General features: G+C 37.3%; 1 pseudogene; it reads right to left on the minus strand.

Moving 5' to 3' along the window:
* The window catches only part of LOC142433548 (serine/threonine-protein phosphatase 4 regulatory subunit 2 pseudogene), a 93,198-nt pseudogene that overhangs the window by 65,073 nt on the left and 8,148 nt on the right, over positions 1-19,977 (minus strand).

Genomic DNA, 19,977 nt, shown 5'->3' on the forward strand with positions numbered 1-19,977 from the left:
CCAACAAGACAGAAACATGTGAGAAAGCAAGTTTCCATGGTTTTGAGTAGTCAAAAAAGAGAAATAGCATATTTAGAATTCCATCATCTGCTGATGTATATACATTGTGAGACAAAATTTAGGATAGTTTAGCGCAGAATATTTAAAGAAATAAAATTTGAAATTTAAAAAGATATAAGAAACTGTCAAGATGAAATGCACATATTTTTTAAAGGAAACTGAGATATATTCCATATATACTAATGTATACGCTGAGTTTTTCAGCACATTTTTAATGCAGCTTTTGTGGTAATATTAGGTGCCTTAGTTGATATTCATGTTTGCTTATACTCGAGTATATTTATATAGTATAATAACAAAACTCAACTGACTTTATTAAATGGCAGATTATGATTTCACACATGTAAAGAGATGATTTGTTAACCAGAAGATATATTTAAGGAATGTTTCTAGAATACAGTTAAGAATATAAGGGGAAAACTTATATTCTACATATAACCTCCTGCCTGGGGGGATGGACAACAGAAAAGTGGGTGAAAGCATACTTCTGACAGTGTAAGATATGACAAAATAATAATTTATAAATTATCAAGGGTTCATGAGGGAGGGGGTAATGGGGAGGGAGGGGAAAAATGAGGAGGTGATACCAAGGGCTCAAGTAGAAAGCAAACATTTTGAGAATGATGATGGCAACAAATGTACAAACATGCTTGACACAAGAGATGTATGTATGGATTGTGATGAGTTGTATGAACCCCCAATAAAATGATTTTTAAAAGTACATTACAATGAAATATACCATAAAAAAGAATATAAGAACATAGGAAGTAGCTTCAATAAATACCAGAATAAATGGAAGAAAATTGAGGAAGCTTTCACATTTGACTGATTGGATGCACAGAGCGAAAAGTAAGAGAAGATGAAAGAGACATAAAATTTAAAGAAACAATTGATACTTTTCATTTCCATTAAATGATAGTCATATATAATTTTCAGAAAATAATTAAAACTACTGAAGCACAGAAACACATTCCTGAAACTGATTTGAAGAGACTATGGCAGAGTTATTTCTACAAATTTCAAGAAACCAAATGAACTGCACATGGATGATAAATACAAGAGGGCTTGTATTTATGATGGTTGGTTTTTTGTATTAGCTTGACATACCAAGGTGAAGTTAGGGATGGATTTCAGCTTATCAATCAAGTGAACGACTGGTGACACCTCCTTGAGGACTTGTTCCTGTGTATACGAGAGACCCTGAACAGAACAGCACTCACTCTTATTCCTTTATCTTCTGCTTGCTCTGGATATAACGTATCTCCTGTTAAATCACCTACCAATCCCAGGAGCCATCAGGGGACTGCTAACATTGGATTGATTTCACCAACCTCAGATCCATTCAACTCTGTATCCACCAGCCGATGGTCCCCCTGCTTCATCTTTCTGCTTCCTATTCCTCAGCCCCTGCAGCTACATGAGTCAGAGGCAGCCTCCAGTTAACATTTGATCCATATACTTGAGCAAGAATGGATTTTACTCACTCTGGAATAGTGTAAGTAGTTTCTTGATATAAATCTGTGTGTGTGTGTATATATATATATACAGATAATATATACATACATACAAGATTCACTGGTTCTTCCTCCTTAACAAAAGGGCTTCAAAAAGTTCATGGGAATTGTCCATGATCTTTAATTTTTATTTTTCCATGAACTTTTATAGCACCTCTGTATAATGAAACCAACATCAGTGTAATGGGTAATGTTATAAGTCAATTTAGCTAGATCGATTCTCAGTGGTTTGACAGACAAAGGATTGGTTGCTTTTCCATGCTGAAATGTAATGTAATTACTTCCTATGATGTGATCTGATGTGATCAGCCAGTTATTTGAAAAAGGAATTTCACTGGGTGTCTGGTCTGTCCCCATAATTTAAATAACTGTTCTAGCATAAATTTCTCTCTCTGGAATGTGTACCCTTCTCATTACCTGACATCTGGTGCCTGAGATCCAAGTGTATGAAGACTCGAGCCTGCACCCTGACCTGCATATTTTGGATTTTCCTCACCCCATGATTGCATAAAAATCTCCTAGAAGTAAATCTCTCTGCTTATCTCTCTAGCTATATCAATCTATGCATTACTGCACCTTTAGAAAACACAAACAAAAGTCCAAGGCATTTTTTATTCAGAATGATTTTAAAAGAACGAAATATTCAGGATAAGCCTTCTGAATTGGTTGCCAAGGTCTAGCAAGCTATATAGTAACTGTTGTGTGATATCACATTGATTCTGACTCAAAGTAATGCTGTATAAAAAAAACCTGACCTATAGGGCTACCTAGGTTGTAATCTTTAACAAAATAATTTTGAAATAGGTGAAGGGTTACAGAGCAGATTATCAATCTTGTATTCAATTATTATTGAACATTTTACATCATGTCACTGATTGCAATTCACTCAGTGTAGCCTCACCTATCCACTTCCTCCCTGAGTTTCCTGGTTTTCTCTTTCTCCTTTCATAAACCTCTAAATGTATCCTTTGATCAATTAAATGTCCTTTTGATCTCAGATGGTTGATTACTTTAAAGTGTGTGTACTTCTAGGGATATTACTGGTTATTATTTACCTTATGGACCTGTTGTTGTTCAGCTAAAGATTGAACCAAGGGGGTGAATTCAGTTCCAGGCCCAAAGTGTTACTAAGGGTCATAGTCTCATGATTCCGACAACTGTCTTCCAGATGACCAGTAAACCTTGCCTTTTAAATTATTTTTCTATTTTGTTTTGTGAGTTATAGTCAATTAATATGGCCCCTTTCGTCATTATATCTTATTTGATGTATTATAATTCTGGACTCTACTCCTGGGTTATAATCCCATTTTGGAGGGTGTCCTCTACAATATTAATGCCGTAGAGTTGGGATGGGGAGAACTGCCGCTGTAAGTTTCAGAAAATGTAACTCTTTACAGGAGAAGAAAGTCTGTCTTTCTCTCATGTAGCGGCTGGTGATGTCCACCTTTTGACTTTGCAATTAACAACCTAATGTGTAATTATTATGCCACCATAACTCTTGGGATTAAGTTCAACCCCAAGAGTTGGACTTGTGAACCAAAGCCATACCCTTTTTTTCTTTGGTAGCACCGTAAAGACTCTTTTAGCAGAGGGTGGGACTTAAGACTTTAAAAAGGCCTTTTGCAACAGATTTACCAACATTATATGATATTATTTGATTTCTTGACTGTTGCTTCCAAGAATATTGATTACAGATACAAGTAAAATGTAATTTAGAAACTTCAATATTTTCCCTATTTATCATGATGATTTTTATGGAACCAGCTGCAAGGTGTTTTGTTTTTTCCATGTTGAGACATAATTCATATTGGCTGGAGTCTTTCATCTCCATCAGTAAGTGCCTCAAGTACTCTTTGCTTTATTAGCAAATAAGATTATGTTAACTGCAGATTGCAGCGTGTTAATGAGATTTCCTCAATTTTAATGATGTGTTATTAATATAATCCAGTTTCCAATGAATATTATTCATTTTCTTAGATAATTTCCTCAAGATACAGATTGAATAAATATTATGGAATGATACAATCCAGAAACACAATTCATGTTTTTAAAACTTTCAGTCTTTTATTGCTATGTTTGAGCAACTACTTTTGGGTCTATATATAGTTATACATGAGCACAATTAAGTGCTCTGGAATTCCTATTCTTTACAATGCCTTACATACTCAATAAAACACAAGTTAACATCTTTCTGGTATTCCCTGATTTCAGGGAATAGCAATCTGACATCATCAGTAACATTTCTTATTTCACCTTGTTTTCTGAATTTGACTTCCATTTCTGACAGCTCTCTGTTGTACTGGGACAGCTGCTTTTGTTCACACCATCTTCAGTGAAATTTTATTTTCATATGGTATTGATAATATAATTTCATATTTTCTGTATTTGATTGGGTCATCTCCCATTGTTTTTCTTGAAGTGTCATTAAATTTTTAACAGTTTTATTGCTATATAATTTACATATAATACAATTCAGTGACAAGTACATTAAATAGTAAATCAATTTCAGTACATTTTCTTCATTCATGTACCCCTTATTATTAGTTCTCAATTACTTTCCAACTTCCTCTTCCATAGCCATAAGGAACTATTAATCTAGTTAGACTTATTGCTTCTATAAATTTACCTATTCTGGATTTTATATTTAAAAAATCACAGATAAAACTCCAACAATGACAACAAAAATAAAACAGAAAACCCGCCACAGAAGATAAAACAGAAAATGATAGAAAGTAGAAAAGTTTTAAAAGGGTCAAAAGAGAAAACAAATGATAATATATTAAAATTTAACTTAATTGTATCTGCAGTAATCCAGTTCCCAATGTCCTATGTCTGAGATCAAGGATATTCACAATCCTGGTCAATGGTTTGAGGGAATTCACTGGATGGGTAGCCCCAGTGGGGGCACTGAAAATGAATTTTGCACTTTATCATCCTTATCCTTTTGCAAACCAAGTGTTCAGAATTTAAGCTCTCATGTAATTCCCTCTTCTGTTCTTGGATTTTATTATTTGTGATTCTTGGATCACATGGGCTTGAATGCTCCTTCCCTCTGAACTTACCTTACATATCATTTAGATGGTTGCTGGTTTAAATACAAGCCTTTAAGTGGGTCATTTTCTTTGCATTGGGCATTGGTACATAGCTCGTACAATCGATTGGGAAGGTAGCTTTCTTTTATACACACATCAGTGACTGTTGCCACCACCACTTCAGTCTGTGAAAACATTTCAATTTGTACTCCATACATTCCTGGGGCCTTGATTATTTCAAATGTCTTCAGGGCAGCTTGAACTTCTTACTTCAGTCTGACCTATTCTTGATTATGTGCTACCTCTTGAAATGGTTGAATGTCAACAATTCTTTTGGTACAGTGACTGTATTTTTGTTCCATTTTCCTTTGATACTTTCTGCATCATTCAATATTTTGCCCATAGATTCCTTTGTATTCCAATTCAGAGCTTTCTTGTTTAATACTGTTCTTGCATCCTACCCTTAATTCTTTTACAATTGTTTTGCATATTGTATCAAACGCATCAGAGGTGAACATTATATAACTGTCAAACCCCTGATAAAAATGATCCAGTCAAGCTGATACATATTTTGGGGACAACTATTTCAATCCAAGACATGGATCATCAATAAAATGATTACTTAGTTAAGAAAATGTTCTTTCTGGAAAAGATGAAGGGGGGAAGATTGAAAACAGGGTTTAAGGATGGTGGCTGTGGCAGTTAATTTTTATGTCAATTTGCAGCAGCATGTAGGTGGTGTTGGTCATGTCAATCAGGTAACAGCCTGATGATACCTCTGAGGAGGTGTGACCTTTTATAGGAGAGACCTGAGGGACCTCTCCTCTCTTTCTGCTCCCTTGGCCTTCCTTCTTTCGGGGACTTTGTGCCTGTCTCTAGGGGTGGCCTCATGTGAGCTGCCTGATCCTGAGAGTTGTGGGCACCCTGCCTTATTTCCACTTACTTTGGATCAACAGGGCTCTTCACCCACTAACATATGATCCTCCTATATCCCACTTCACCTTTCGGCATCATTGACCTGCAGCTATGCGAGTCTGAAAAAGTTTCTGGTTAGTATCAGATCCATGAACTTAATTTGGACTGGGCTGGGAAGCCTTCTTGATATAAGAGTACTTCTTGATATAAAACTTTTTCTTATGCATATATGAGTGTCACTGGTTTTGTTTGTCTAGACAACCTAGCCCAACACAATGGTGAATAAAATTAATTAATCTAATATTTCTAGGTAAGGTACTCTCATTGCACAGAGGGTTAAGCACTGTGCTGTTAACCCAAGGTCCAAGGTTCAAACTTACTAGCTACTAATTTGGAGATAAATGAGTATGGTTGCTCACTAGATGATATAGTATCAGAAATCCTAGCAATTCTAATCTTCCCCACAGAATTGCTTTGAGTTAGAATTGACTTGATGGAAGTGGGTTATTTTGTTTGTTTGTTTGAAGTCTATAAGAGGTTACTAGGAAGTACTGCTAAGAGACAAGATGATTAGATGTGTATAGTACTAAAGCATAGAGTTTTATCCAATTCAAAGAAAAAGTGGAGAGTTATGATAGTTTTAACTTTTGTACTTTTTAAATAAATTATCTATATATTGAATTGATACATAAAATAGCTAATAATAAGAACAGTTGATGGATATGAGATGCAAATTAGGTAGAATTGACTGGGATAAATACCTGAAGTAATTTAAGATATGGCATAACTAAAATGCTTTGTGTCATTTCAGAACTTTAAGTGTTGATTACTATCTTGTCTTAGAATTCTCCTGAGTTGCTCAGGCTTCCTTAATTTACCCTACCAGATAGGAGAGCATAAGTAATTTTCTCATGCAAGGAGTAAAAATGATTGTTAAATATAGAAAGACATAGAAAATGATAGAAGATTTTTCATATAATTGAGAGAAGGAAAATGAAAAGTACCTTATTGCAAAGGGAATTATAAAATTACTATAGCTTTTGCCAACCAGTTCAGATGAAATCTTTCCACACAGTTTTCTGATTCTTTGGTTTTTCAAATAATCATTAAATGCTTAGTTTTTCAATTCCAGGGAATAAATGTCTCATTTTGCTTGCCTCTCCCCCAATGTCCTATGGTTCCATGTATCCTTAGCATTACTGGCTTACTATAGGCTTTCTCTACTGAGCAGACCTTCTAACCTAAACCATAGCTTCAACATAGCTGGATAATCCCAACTTCACATTATTTAGCTTGCTCACAGATAAATTGGCCCCAGTCACCTGTCAGATGTATCACTTTACCAAAATGGAGAAGAGTCAAAACATAATCTTCATCAGGGCTTGCTCTGGTTCAGTATCATTTCAATAGCAATGTATAGATTAGAAATCTGCCTAATCAAATCCACTACCAATTGTTATTGAAAATTCACAAGTTGATTATAAATTCTATATAGCTTCTCCAAAGATTAAGAATAGTCAGGATAATTTCAAACATGAAAACTTGACTTATTAAATAGATTTATTAATACGAGTGTTTTGCTTTGGAGGGCAAAATAGACAAGCAAAACAGAACAAATTCCAGAATGTAGAAATAGATCTGATAATGTCATATTATGTATGAGATAAATTTAATATTGGAGTAAAGAAAATGCAAATTTGATTTCTTCATCATACCACATAGTTTGAGGACAAAAACCCTGTTTGTATTGATGGAAATAAGGCAATGCTGTTGTTAGTCATGGTGGAAGAGGAGACAAAGGCAGCTGTGGTTGAACTTAGCAGAAATATTGTGTCCCCCAAGGTCCTGCCGCAGCAGTAACATACAAAGACAGCTTCTTGGAATGCCTTCTGATTTCACACCGCCTGCCTACTTCTCCTATTCTTAGCTATTCTAGAGAGCAGATGTCTTTTCTTTTTTTAATCATTTTATTGGGGGCTCGTACAATTCTTATCACAATACATACATACATACATTGTGTCAAGCACATGTGTACATTTGTTGCCATCATCATTCTCAAAACATTTGCCCTCTACTTGAGGCCTTAATATCTATCGGCTGCTCATTTCCCCCTCCCTTCCCAATTCCCCCCTAACTCATGAACCCTTCGTAATTCATAAACTATTATTATTTTGTCATATATTCCACTGTTCGATGTCTCCCCCTGCTCTCTTCTATGCTGTCCCTCCCCCAGGGAGGAGGCTATACATACATTCTTGTAATCAGTTCCCCCTTCCTATCCCACGTTCTCTCCACCCTCCAGGCATCACCACTCTCACCACTGGTCCCAGAGGAGTCATTTGTCCTGGATTCCCTGTGTTTCCAGTTGCTATTTGTACCAATGTACATTCTCTGGTCTAGCCAGATTTGTAAGGTAGAATTGGGATCATGGTAGTGGGGGGGGGGTATTTAAGAACTAGAGGGAAGTTATATGTTTCTTTGTTGCTACCCTGATATCTGACTCCCCACAACCCTTCTGTAAGGAATGTCCGGTTGGCTGCCGATGGGCTTTGAGTCTCTACTCTGCTCTCAAACATTTGCAATGATATGATTTTTTTTGTTCCTTGATGCTTGATACCTGAGCCCTTTGACAGATCGTGATCACACAGGCTCCTGTGTTTCTTCCATGTGGCCTTTGTTGCTTCTGAACTAGATGGCCTCTTGCTTATCTTTGAGCCTCCAAGACCCCACATGCTATATCTTTTGATAGCAGGGTACCATCAACCTTCTTCACCACATTTGCTTATGCACACGTTTGTCTTCATTTAACGTATCAGGAAGGTGGGCACCCACTGATATGATTTTCAGTTCTTTGATGTCTGATAACTGGTCCCTTCAAGAGAGCAGATTTCTAATGCTAGTAGCCAATTCCTAGTTAATCCCTATTTGATGTTTCATTAGACCTTCCTCAGAGTTAAACTACCTTTAAAAAACATATTGCTTCTCCTTATTTTTAAGTGTCACTCTGTGGTTGTTCTGAAATGCCCCATTCTTTGCTGTAAGTCAATAATTCTGCTTGACTTATTCTTGATGGTCCGAAAAGGAGTCTGAAATCTCTGAATGTGAAATGTAAGGCTATACATATAACTAAAATGTATTTCTTCAATATATGTAAAATGGTGTGGGGGCAATGTCTTACCTCCTCTTACTTCACAAGGGGAAATAAACTAATATCAGTTCAAGGCCAATATCCATCCTCCAACATTCTTTACCAATTATGGCACCAACCTTTCCTTCTAAGGCACTCGCGCCTTCTGTACTGAGTCCCATAATTCATTGTAATGTCACACAGAACCCACAGACAATATTAATGATTATGGGTTTTATTAGGAAAATTAAATCAAAATTAAAATCCTCTACCATTGAGTCAATTCTGACTCATAGAGAAATGTGATGCCTTGTAGACATATCTGGCAAGCTAGGTTGGCTGCCTCAAGAAGTTAGAGCCAATATCCTTCCGACTAAGGCTTATGGCCTCAAGGAGTGTCCTTTGGACATTTATCAGCAATACTAAAAGAACTTCACAAATTGATTAAGCGGGGAATATTTCTAGGGACTGCATGTCTGAGAAGCAGAGGAACAGAGAAGCAGGTGCTTGCAGACACAGCTGAGAAGAGGCAATTCTGATCCAGGAAATCTATCCTAAGCTTTTCTCATCCTCAATGGTAACTATTGACTTTCCTAACAAGGAGCCCTGTTGTCAGTTTGATTTGGGTCTTGAGCTGATTACCACAATGGATTAACACATGGAAGTGGATATATTAAGCTATAGCTTTATAATTAAACTGTTAAAGTTAACATCATCTGCAAGTGAATTATACATGCTGGCATATGGCATCTTCCTGGATTGTTAGCCCAACCTCAGGTATCATGCTTTAATTGAAGCAATCTGTAGCCTCCAATGTTTAAGAGCTAACTGTGCAAGATGCATGTTGCCTAAATTAGCTATTGACTCCCATGCACAAATGTCCCTATATACTTTGTGATTTTATCAAGTAAAACAAAAAATAAATGCATAATGAATGACTCATTGTCACCTTTTACCTTGAGACAGGGAAGGGCACCCAAGGATTCCCTTGCTAAATCAATTTAAGAAATAATCCAAAAGAAAACAGCAGGCAGGTAAGGCTGCTGAAAACTCGGGAGTGTAGAGACACACGTCTTGGAACAGGCTGCCTAATATGTCTTTCTAAAGTTGCTTTTTAGGAAGCTCAATTGCCTTTTGCACTAAAGAAAAATAACCTCACTGTGTATTGAGGTGGGGACTACACCGCCCCAAAGAAAGAAGACTTCAGATGCTATTCTTTCCCATGGCCAGGCTCCTTCCTTCACCACATTTTGCTTAGCATCCTTATCATCAGTGATCTCTTTATGATGGCAAGCAGGGAGTAGGACTAGGATATGAGAACCAATTGTTCTTCGATTAGGGCTATCATTAACTGGGAACTAAAAACTCATTCATACATCTCTGGTTTATATAAGTCCCTGGTTCCGGTTAAAATTTAGAAGCCAATCATTTGATATCCCCGTTGATTCATTTAAAATTTGTTCTGGCTTTAAATATCTTCTGCCTTCTTTTCTATTGAAATTTTTTTCAGGTTTGTTTTGTTATTGTTGTTGCAATTTTTTGCATGTTTTACTGTATGTGAAATACAGGATAGGTAAGTCTATAAAAACTGTAGCTGGATTAGTAATGTTTTAATGATATGGCAGGGAAGGTTGGAGAAATTGAGAAGCTTATGACAATGAGTGAAATATTGAAGTTTTTTTAATGAACTTACATATTTTCACAGTTGATCACAATAAATGAAATAAACAATAGCCTATCAAACCTTCCATATATGTGATCTCTTTCTTCTCCCTCATCCCTCCCCTCTCTCTGTTCCTGGCTTCGTCAAAATAATCAAAGTCTGTCTATTGGTGTGTATACTATGTTTCTTCCTTTGTTCCCCTTTAACAATGGTATTAAATACATATCTTAGTAAAACTGACTATTTGCTAAGCATAATGTTCTCTAGTTCTGTCCATTTCTTGTTGTGTTTAAGGATTTGTCATTGTTTTTTACTTTATGTATACTATTTCACAGTATGAATGTACCAAAGCTTTTTTATATATTTTTCTTTAATTGAGGTTTTTGATTGTCTCCATATTTTTGTTATCATAGAAGTGGCTGCAATAAACATAGCTATGTTTATCATATATCTGTTCGTGTTGTATCCTTTATTTCTTTAGGGTATATACCCAGTAGAAAAATAGCTGGATCATAAGGTTCTTGCATTTGCATTTGTTTAAGAAAATGCCATACAAATTTCCATAGTTGTTGTACAATTCTACAGTCCAACCGGAAATATAAAGACACTCCTATCTCGCTGCATCCTCTCCAGCATTGATTATTTTCTATTTCATTGAATTTTGTCAAAAGGGTTCATGTAAGGTGAACATTTCTTCATATGGTTGTTGGCCCCTGGATGTCATCGTTGGTAAATTATGTATGACCTGTGCTCACTTTTTGATGGAATTATTTGCATTTTCCTGATAAGATGTTGTATTTTTCTGTAGAGTTTGGAGATTAGACCTTTATCTAATAATTTATTATTGAATATTTTTTTCAATTTGTGAGTTCTCTGTTGATCCTTGAAGAAGTTTTTTGTATGCATGAATATAATATATTTTGTAGGTCCTAGTTTTTTGTTTTTTGTTAAATTGTGGATATTTTTTATTACGTTTCGTAATATGTTTATGCCTTGTATTAGGGTATTTACGTTTGTTCCTATTTTTTTCATTGATGATCTTAATAATTGTGTGATTTATATTTAGGTATTTGACCTTTCTTGAGTTCGTTTTGGTACATGGTGTAAAGAATAAGTCATTTTTCACGTAAAAACACAGTTTTCTCAGCACCAAAGGAGCTTGGTGGTTCAGTGGTTACATGTTGAGCTGTGAACCACATGGTCAGTAGTTCAAAAACACCAGCAGCTCCTAGAGAGAAAGACTGGCCTTACTCCAGTAAACAGTTATAGTCACAGAGACCCATGGCAGTTTGGGGTTGGGGAGTTTCTATGACTTACCATTAACTCAATGGCAGTGAGTTCAGAATTTGGTTATCTATTAGAAAAAGGTTATCTCTTCTATATTTAATGTGTTTTAGTCCTGTGTAAAAAATTAGGTGTTTCTAAGTGCCTGCTTATATTTATGGGTTCTCAATTCTATCCCATTGGTCTTCATATCTATTGTGTACCAGTGTCAGGGTGTTTTGATTACTGTGAGTGAAAGTTTTTAATAGTCTTATTTATCCTAGGTTTCTTACATTTACATATGTAGTTGGTGGTTAATTTTCCCATTTCTTTGAATATTTGTGGCGAGATTTGCCTCAGAATTTCATTGAATTTGTAAAGCAATTTTGAGAATATTGACATTTTCACAATATTCAGTCTGCCGATCCAGGAACATGGTAACCTATTCAATTTATGTAAGTCTCTTCTGCTTTCTTGAAGAAATATTTTGTACTTTTCTTAGAATAAGTCTTCTGCTTCACTAGTAAGATTTATTTCTTAAATATTTTGTTTTTATGAAGTAATTATAAATGGTATCCTTTAAATATTTTGATACTACCATTCTTAATACACAAACATTCAAGTGATTTCTGGATGTAGATCTTATTCCTGGCCAGACTGCCAAATTTTTCAATTAGTTCAAGCAATTGTATAATTAATCTTTGAGATTTTCTATATATAGCATTTTGTTATCTTCAAATAAAAAATTTTTGCTTCTTCTGTGCATATATAGGCATCTTTAGTATCTTTTGATAGCTTATGACTCTAGCTAAAACTTCCAGAACTATATTAAATAAAAGTCATGACAAAGGGCAATCTTGTCTACTTGCCATGTTAAAAGAAAATGACTTTTGTTTTTCTCCACTAAGTGACATTCAGGCTATTGGCATCACATATATGGTTCTTATGTTGAGAAATCTCTCTCCTATGCCTGTTTGGTTGAGTTGAGGAAAGGGCATTGAATTTTATCAAATGTTTTTTTCTGCACCTATTGATATAATCCTATGGGTTTTCTCATTTAGGTTGTGCACATGACAAATTACAGTGATTGTCTTTCTACTTTTAAGCCATTCTTGCATATTTGTTTTGAATCCCACTGATAGTGATAGATAGATAGATAGATAGATAGATAGATAGATAGATAGATAGATAGGCAGGTAGATAGATATGCTTATTTGAACTCTGTTTGCTAGTATTTTATTGAAGATCTTGGTGTCTATATTCATTAGCGATTTGGTCTGTAATTTTCAATACTTGTGAGGGCTCTGCCTGGTTTAGGTACCCAAGTTATAGTTACTTTATAAAATGAGTTTGGAAGTATATTGTCCCTATGCATAATGTGGAATAATTTATATGAAGTTGGTATAAAATCTTCTCCAGTGCTTGATAGAATTCCCCAGTGAGACAATCTGGACCAAGATTTTGTGATGTTGGGATTGTTTTTATGACCAGATCTTTTTCTTCTCTTGTTCTAGCCTTGTGTTAGTCTGGGTTGACTAGAGAAACAAATTCATAGATATTCATATGGTTATAAGAAAGAGCTTTTGCATATGTGTATAAGAAAGATCAATTGAAATTGAGAAAACATCCCAGCCCAGTCCAGATAAAGTCCATAAGTCTGATATTAGCCCATGTGTCCAATGCCAATCTATAAAATTCTCTTTACACTTACACCACACATGCAATGACGCTGAATGCAGGATGATCACAGCCCAGTGGGTGGAAAGTCTTGTGGCTCCACTGGTAGTGGAAGTATCTTAGAGCTAGGAGGGGTCTCTACATGGCTCCTTCGGCTCCAGGGCTCTAGCATGTGTCTTCTCTGCAGGAATGACTCACAGGGAGTGAGTCTGTGGCCACCTCCAGCAAAATATTTATCTCCTTAGAGCCTCCAAATGAGGTCATCAAGCAGCGACCTGACTTACAGGCTAACCTACACGCCTTCACTCTTAAGTTTCAAATTGACAACAGATTAAATACCAAATATAGTCGTGTATAAGCCGAGGTTTTCAAATGCATTTTTCATGCATTTTTTGTGGTAAAATTAGGAGCCTCGGTTGATATTCAGGTCGGCTTACACTTGAGTATATACAGCAACTACCACAGTTATCTACACCATTCTGTGCTAATTTAAGTATATAATGCATTTCTGGAAATTTATCCATTTCTTCTAGATTTCCCAATTTATGGAAATAACAATTTTTCATAATACTGTGTGATTATATTTTTATTTCCTTTGGTTTTGTTGTAAAATCATCCTACTCATTTCTTATTCATAGTATTTATTTTTTCTCATTCTTTGCCTCTGTTATGTTTGCCAGTGGTTGATCAATTTTCTTAATCTTTTCAAGGAAGCAGCATCTTATTGATTTTTTTTCTACTGTTAAAAAAATACTCTATATACTCCAGTATAAGCCGACCCGAATATCAGCCAAGGCACCTAATTTTTTTTAAAACATTTTATTAGGGGCTCATACAACTCTTATCACAATCCATTCATATACATACATCAATTGTATAAAGCACATCCGTACATTCTTTGCCCTAATCACTCTCAAAGCATTTGCTCTCCACTTAAGCCCTCTGCATCAGGTCCTCTTTTTCTTCCCCCTCTCCCTCTCTGCTCCCCCTCCCTCTTGAGCCCTTGATAATCCAAAGATTGTTATTTTGTCATATCTTGTCCTATCCGGAGTCTCCCTTTCCGCCCTTCTCTGCCGTCCATCTCCCAGGGAGGAGGTCACATGTGGATCCTTTTAATCAGTTCCCCCTTTCCAACCCACTCACCCTCCAGTCTCCTAGCCTCACCCCTCACACCTCTGGTCCTGAAGGTATCGTCCACCCTGGAAGGCACCAAATTTTACAACAAAAACTGCATTAAAAATCTGGAGAGGTCTGGGGGGCAACCCAATCCCAACTATTAAGTGGGCATGTGCCCTAGAAGAATTTATTTCAAAAGATGGCATTGAATCTGCAGCTCCAGGATAAAGACATATCTGATCAGAGCACACGGGTGCTAATGAACGGGGAGGAGGAGAGAGTGGAGCACATTCTAGCCCACTAGGCTTTGAGAACGATGATGCCAATTAGAGCAGACAGTCCACAGAGAGGACCGCATGGCCGGCCCCACTATGAGACATGACATCCCTCACTGACACATAGCTCTACAGAGAACAACACCGGAAAAACAGTGTGGGAATTGCACCCAATCGGATCCCTCCACACAAAGGCAAAACACTAAGGGTTTGCAACAGAACAGCAAGGGAATGGAACGGTGAGGTCCCCAGGGATTGCTGAAGGTGGACTTTGGGGCCAGGGCATGGTGCCCCAGCAGACTGGACTGGAAAACACTCCTAAAGGCCAACAAACAATCCTGGAACTAACAACAAGTTTTTCTTTCTGGTGTTTTGAGGTGTTTTTTGTCATTGGTTTGTTGTTTTGTTATACATTGTTGCTTGGTTTTGCTCTGTCTTGTTTTTGTGCATGTATTATCTCTGCAGGGCTGTCTAAATAAGGTAGGCTGGATGAACAATCTGGAGGAGAAAAAAACGGGACCTACAGCTCCTGGGGACGTGGGAGAAGGGCAGGTTGGGGGAAACGAAGTGGTGTTAACAGACCTAGGGACAAGGGAACAACAAGTGATCCAAATCGGTGGTGAGGATGGTGTGTGAGGCCTGGTAGGGCATGATCAAGGGTAATGTAACAAAGAGGAATTGCTGAAACCCTGGTGGGGACTGAGCATGATAGTGAGACAGGAGGAAAGTCAAGGGAAGTAGAGGAAAGAGCTGGGAGGTAAAGGGCACTTATAGAGGTCTAGATAAAGACATGTATATATGCAAATATATTTATATATGAGCATGGGGAAATAGATCTTTGTGCATATATTTATAAGTTTAGTATTAAGGTAGCAGAAGGACATTGGGCCTCCACTCAAGTACTCCCTCAATGCAGGAATACTGTCTTCTATTAAACTGGCATTCTATGATGCTCACCTTCCCAACACAACCGCTAGAGACAAAGTGGGAGCATAAGCAAATGTGGTGAAGAAAGCTTATGGTGCCTGCCTCTGGGGTCTTAAAGGCTTGAAGATAGACATGTGGCCATCTAGCTCATATGCAACAAAGCCCACATGGAAGAAGCACACCCAGCCTGTGTGATCACGAGTTGCCGAAGGGATCAGTTATCAAGAACAAAAAATAAAATCACTGTGTGCTCACCTCCATGATACGATCGCTGAAGACAAATAGGTGCATAAGTAAATGTGATGGAGAAAGCTAATGGTGCCCGACTATCAAAAGATATAGCATCTGGGGTCTTAAAGGCTTGAAAGTAAACAAGTGACCATTTAGCTCAGAAGCAACAAAGCCCACATGGATGAAGCACACCAGCCTGTGCGATCACGTGTTGAAGGGATCAGGTATCAGGCATCATCAGAACAAAAATATCTTACCATAGTGAATGAGGGTGTGGAGTGTGGAGTGGAGACCCAAAGCCCATTTGTTGGCTACTGGAGATCCCTTGCAGAGGGGTCTCGGGGAGGAGACGAGACAGACAGGGTGTGATATAGCAATGATGAAAAATACAACTTTCCTCTAATTCCTAAATGCTTCCACCCTGCCACCCCCCCCCCCCCCGCCTCATGATCCCAATTCTACCTTGCAAGTCTGGCTAGACCAGAGGATGGACACTGAAACAGATAGTTACCAGAAACAAAGGGAATCCAGGGCGGATGATCCCTTCAGGACCAGTGGTGTGAGTGGCGATACTGGGAGTGCTTAGGGAGGGTTGGTTGGAAAGGGGGAACCGATTGCAATGATCTACATGTGATCTCCTGGGGGACGGTCAACAGAAAAGTGGGTGAAAGGTGACGTCGGACAGAGCAAGATATGACAAAATAAAAATTTATAAATTATCAAAGCTTCATGAGGGAGAGAGGAGCCGGGAGGAAGGGGGAAAATGAGGAGCTGATGCCAGTGTCTTAAGTGGAGAGCAAATATTTTGAGAATGATGAGGGCAATGAATGTACAAATGTGCTTTACACAATTGATATATGTATGGATTGTGATAAGAGTTGTATGAGCCCCTAATAAAACAATTTTTAAAAATCCGCTGAAAAACTAGGCTTACCATGAGTATGTATGGTAATCTGATTCATTTATTTCTCCCCTAATCTTTATTGTTTGTTTTCTTCTAGTGTCTGATGGTTTATTTTGCTACACTTTTCCCAATTGTTGTAGTTGATGGGATGAAGTATTCATTTTAATTTTTCTTCTTTATGGATGTGTGCAGTTATTACTAAAACTGCCTCTGAGTATGGCTTTTGCCGTGTTCCAAGTTTTTGCTATGCTCTATTTTTTTTCTAATTTGATTCAAGGAAATTTTTATTTTGTTCTTTATTCCTTCAATTATGTAGTGGTTCTTGAGTAAAGTGTTATTCAATTTCTATGTATTTGAATTTTTAGAGTTGATTGGAATAGCATTATTCAATATCTTAAAATTCATTTTTGACTGGCTCATCTCCTCCCCCAGACCCTTTTGTTAGGGCATGTCCAATGGCCTACAAATGGGCCTCCTTGGCTGACAATTTCTTTCTTTCAGTATTTTAAGTATATCATTCTAGTGCCTTCTTGCCTAAATGGATTCAATGGGGGAAAAAAAATCTTAATTTATTATGACCACTTGTTATTGTTTGTTTTTTTTTTTGCTATGCTGCTTTCAGGATTGTTTCCTTATTTTTAATATTAGAAAGTTTGATTCATATACATTGAGGTGATTTCCTCTTAGGGTTGATTCTGTTTTGAAATCTATGCACTTCCTGCACATTATTTTATATTATGTTTTGATGTTTGGGAAATTCTCCCTTAATATTCCATAGACTATTGACCCAGTAGTTATTGTTTGTTTTTTCTGTTCTGGTAAATTTATCAAATGCCTGTTGTTCCTTTAGGTGGTGTCACATACTATTCTTAGATTATCTTCAATTACTTTAGTCATTTTTATAACCCAGTTTTGAATTTTGTTATGGAGAGATTCACCTTCAAGATCACTGATTCTTGATTCCAGTGTTTGCAGTTTGCTATTTTGTTCTTCCCTAATGTTCTCCAGCTCTAATACTTTGGTGTTTGCCTTTGTATTTCTTTTAGATGTTGTGTTATTTCTATTTTGTTCATTCACTTGTCAACATGTTCAAGAAGTACATGAGTTCTTCATTTATGGCCCATTTCTCTTCTCTAACTCTATCTAATTTTTCATACAGTTGCTTAACGTAACTAGAGGCCACCCCTGTAATCAGTGGACCTCTCCTGTTCAGGAACCCCCCCAGATCCATATCTGTATGTGGTGTAGTTACTTGCGCTGTTTTCTCCTGTATGCACAAGTATGTGGAGATTGACTATTGCTTCCAAGTTGTGGCATTATGTTAATTTGTTTTTTTATGTTTGACTATGAATATGGAGTAATTCACACATGCCTGCTGCAAAACATAGGTACTCAAGGGTGGCCAGACAATTTTGCACCAACCTAGACTCAACAGGGGTTGAAGCCAGTAAGTAATTAAATATGTATGTGCTCTCTATTAGTTTGGGTAAACTAGAGGAACAAATCTAGGGAGACTCATACATATAATATAGTATTTTATATACAAGAGCATTTGAATATTATGAAAAACATCTCAGTCTAGTTCAGATCAAGTCCTTAAGTCTGATATTAGCCAATATGTCTGATATCAATCTATAAAGTCCTCTTCAGACTCATGAAACACATGCAGTGATGGTGAATGTAGGGAGATCACAGGCCAAGTGGTGGAGTCTTGCGGATCCAGTGGCGTGGAAGCATCTCAGCACTGTCAGGAGTCTCCACGTGGCTCCTCAACTCCAGGGCTCTAGCATAGCTCTATGTGCCTTGTTAGTAGGAATGTCTCGCAGGTACTGTCCTACCCTCCAGAGAGCTATTTATCTCTTTAACACCTCCAAATGAGGTCATCAAGCTGCAACCAGATTGACTGGCTAAATTCCTCCATTTATTCTTCAGTCTCAAGTTGACAACAAATATGGAACAACTACATGCTCCATCAAATTTCTGGTTTTAAAGATGGTTCCCAAGTTGTCAGGGTCTACCTGGCAAAAATTGATCAAACCAGCTTTTTGAGAGGAGAAAACTAATTCAGATAGCATTCGTCAAGGTTATCTCCTGCTGTGAGCCTCTATGTCAGTGTCGAGCACAATTACTATTTGAGCTTGAGCTTGTGGACCGGCAAGTGTTATCACTTTGGGGCCTGGGCCTGAGGAGAAATGCCATCTCCTCTAGTACGCACCTCCAGGATTCTGCATCTGCTCAGGGATGGTCAATCCTCCAAAAGATCTGGGGAAACTCTGCCAGAACCTAGACTCCATGAAGTCCTGCCAAAGATTGGGAGCCAGTTCAATGCAGACCTAAGTCTCCCCAATGTGACTGGCATGCAATGAGTGAGTTGGGCCTCTCCCAGTCCTGGCCAAGTTCCCATTCTGACTCTCCTCAATTACGCTGGGGTTGATCATTGGCAGCAGAAGCCTAGGCACTCACCCTCACCACTCAAGTCTGGAGTAGCTGGTACTTTGGAGGGATCCTGACAATGTAGAACAGAACTCAGTGTTTTGTTTTGTGTTTTTTCTTTCCTTTCTTTTGTTTTGGAGTTCTTTGGGTCAGTTTTTCTCTACAGCTCCTTCGGCAACTGTTTGCTTTTCTCAATGGGGGACTGGAACTCAGGCTGCTGCATCTTACCAAAACTCCAAAAGTCTTTTCTGAAACAGGGATTAAGAACAACTCCAGCTACATGACCCTGTTCTAAAATTGATTGTGGCAATGATCACAAAATTATCTTTTATATGATTGAAATATTAAATTTGATGATATGTGAATTATATGTCAATAAAACATTTTAAAAGGGGGGAGTTATTTCTACAATAAGGAATATTCTATAGCCATCAGGAGAATGGGATTTCTACACGTTTTCCTCAAGATTTTATACATTATTCCCTTATGTTCTAGCCCCAGGGTTTCCGCTGAAAAACCCAAACTTCTTCTAATAGTTGCCCCTTTTATATGACTGTTCTTTTCTCTTTCACTGCTTTCAGACTTCTTTTCCTTGTCTTTGATATTGGATAGTTTGACTAAAACATGTCGCACTATTTTTCTTTGGGGGTCAATCCTGATTAGGGTTCTCTCAGCTTCCTGAATGGTTTGTTTTTGTTTTGTTTTTTTCATTTTTAATGTAGTTAGGAACTTTTTCTTCCAGGAGTTGTTGGACAATGCTCTCTGTGGATTGCTTTTTATTTTTCGGTTTGTTTCTTCTTCTAGAAATCATAGATTGTCCCTCTCCATTGTGTCCCACAT

The sequence above is a fragment of the Tenrec ecaudatus genome, chromosome X (genome assembly GCF_050624435.1).
Source record: "Tenrec ecaudatus isolate mTenEca1 chromosome X, mTenEca1.hap1, whole genome shotgun sequence".
NCBI lineage: Eukaryota > Metazoa > Chordata > Mammalia > Afrosoricida > Tenrecidae > Tenrec > Tenrec ecaudatus.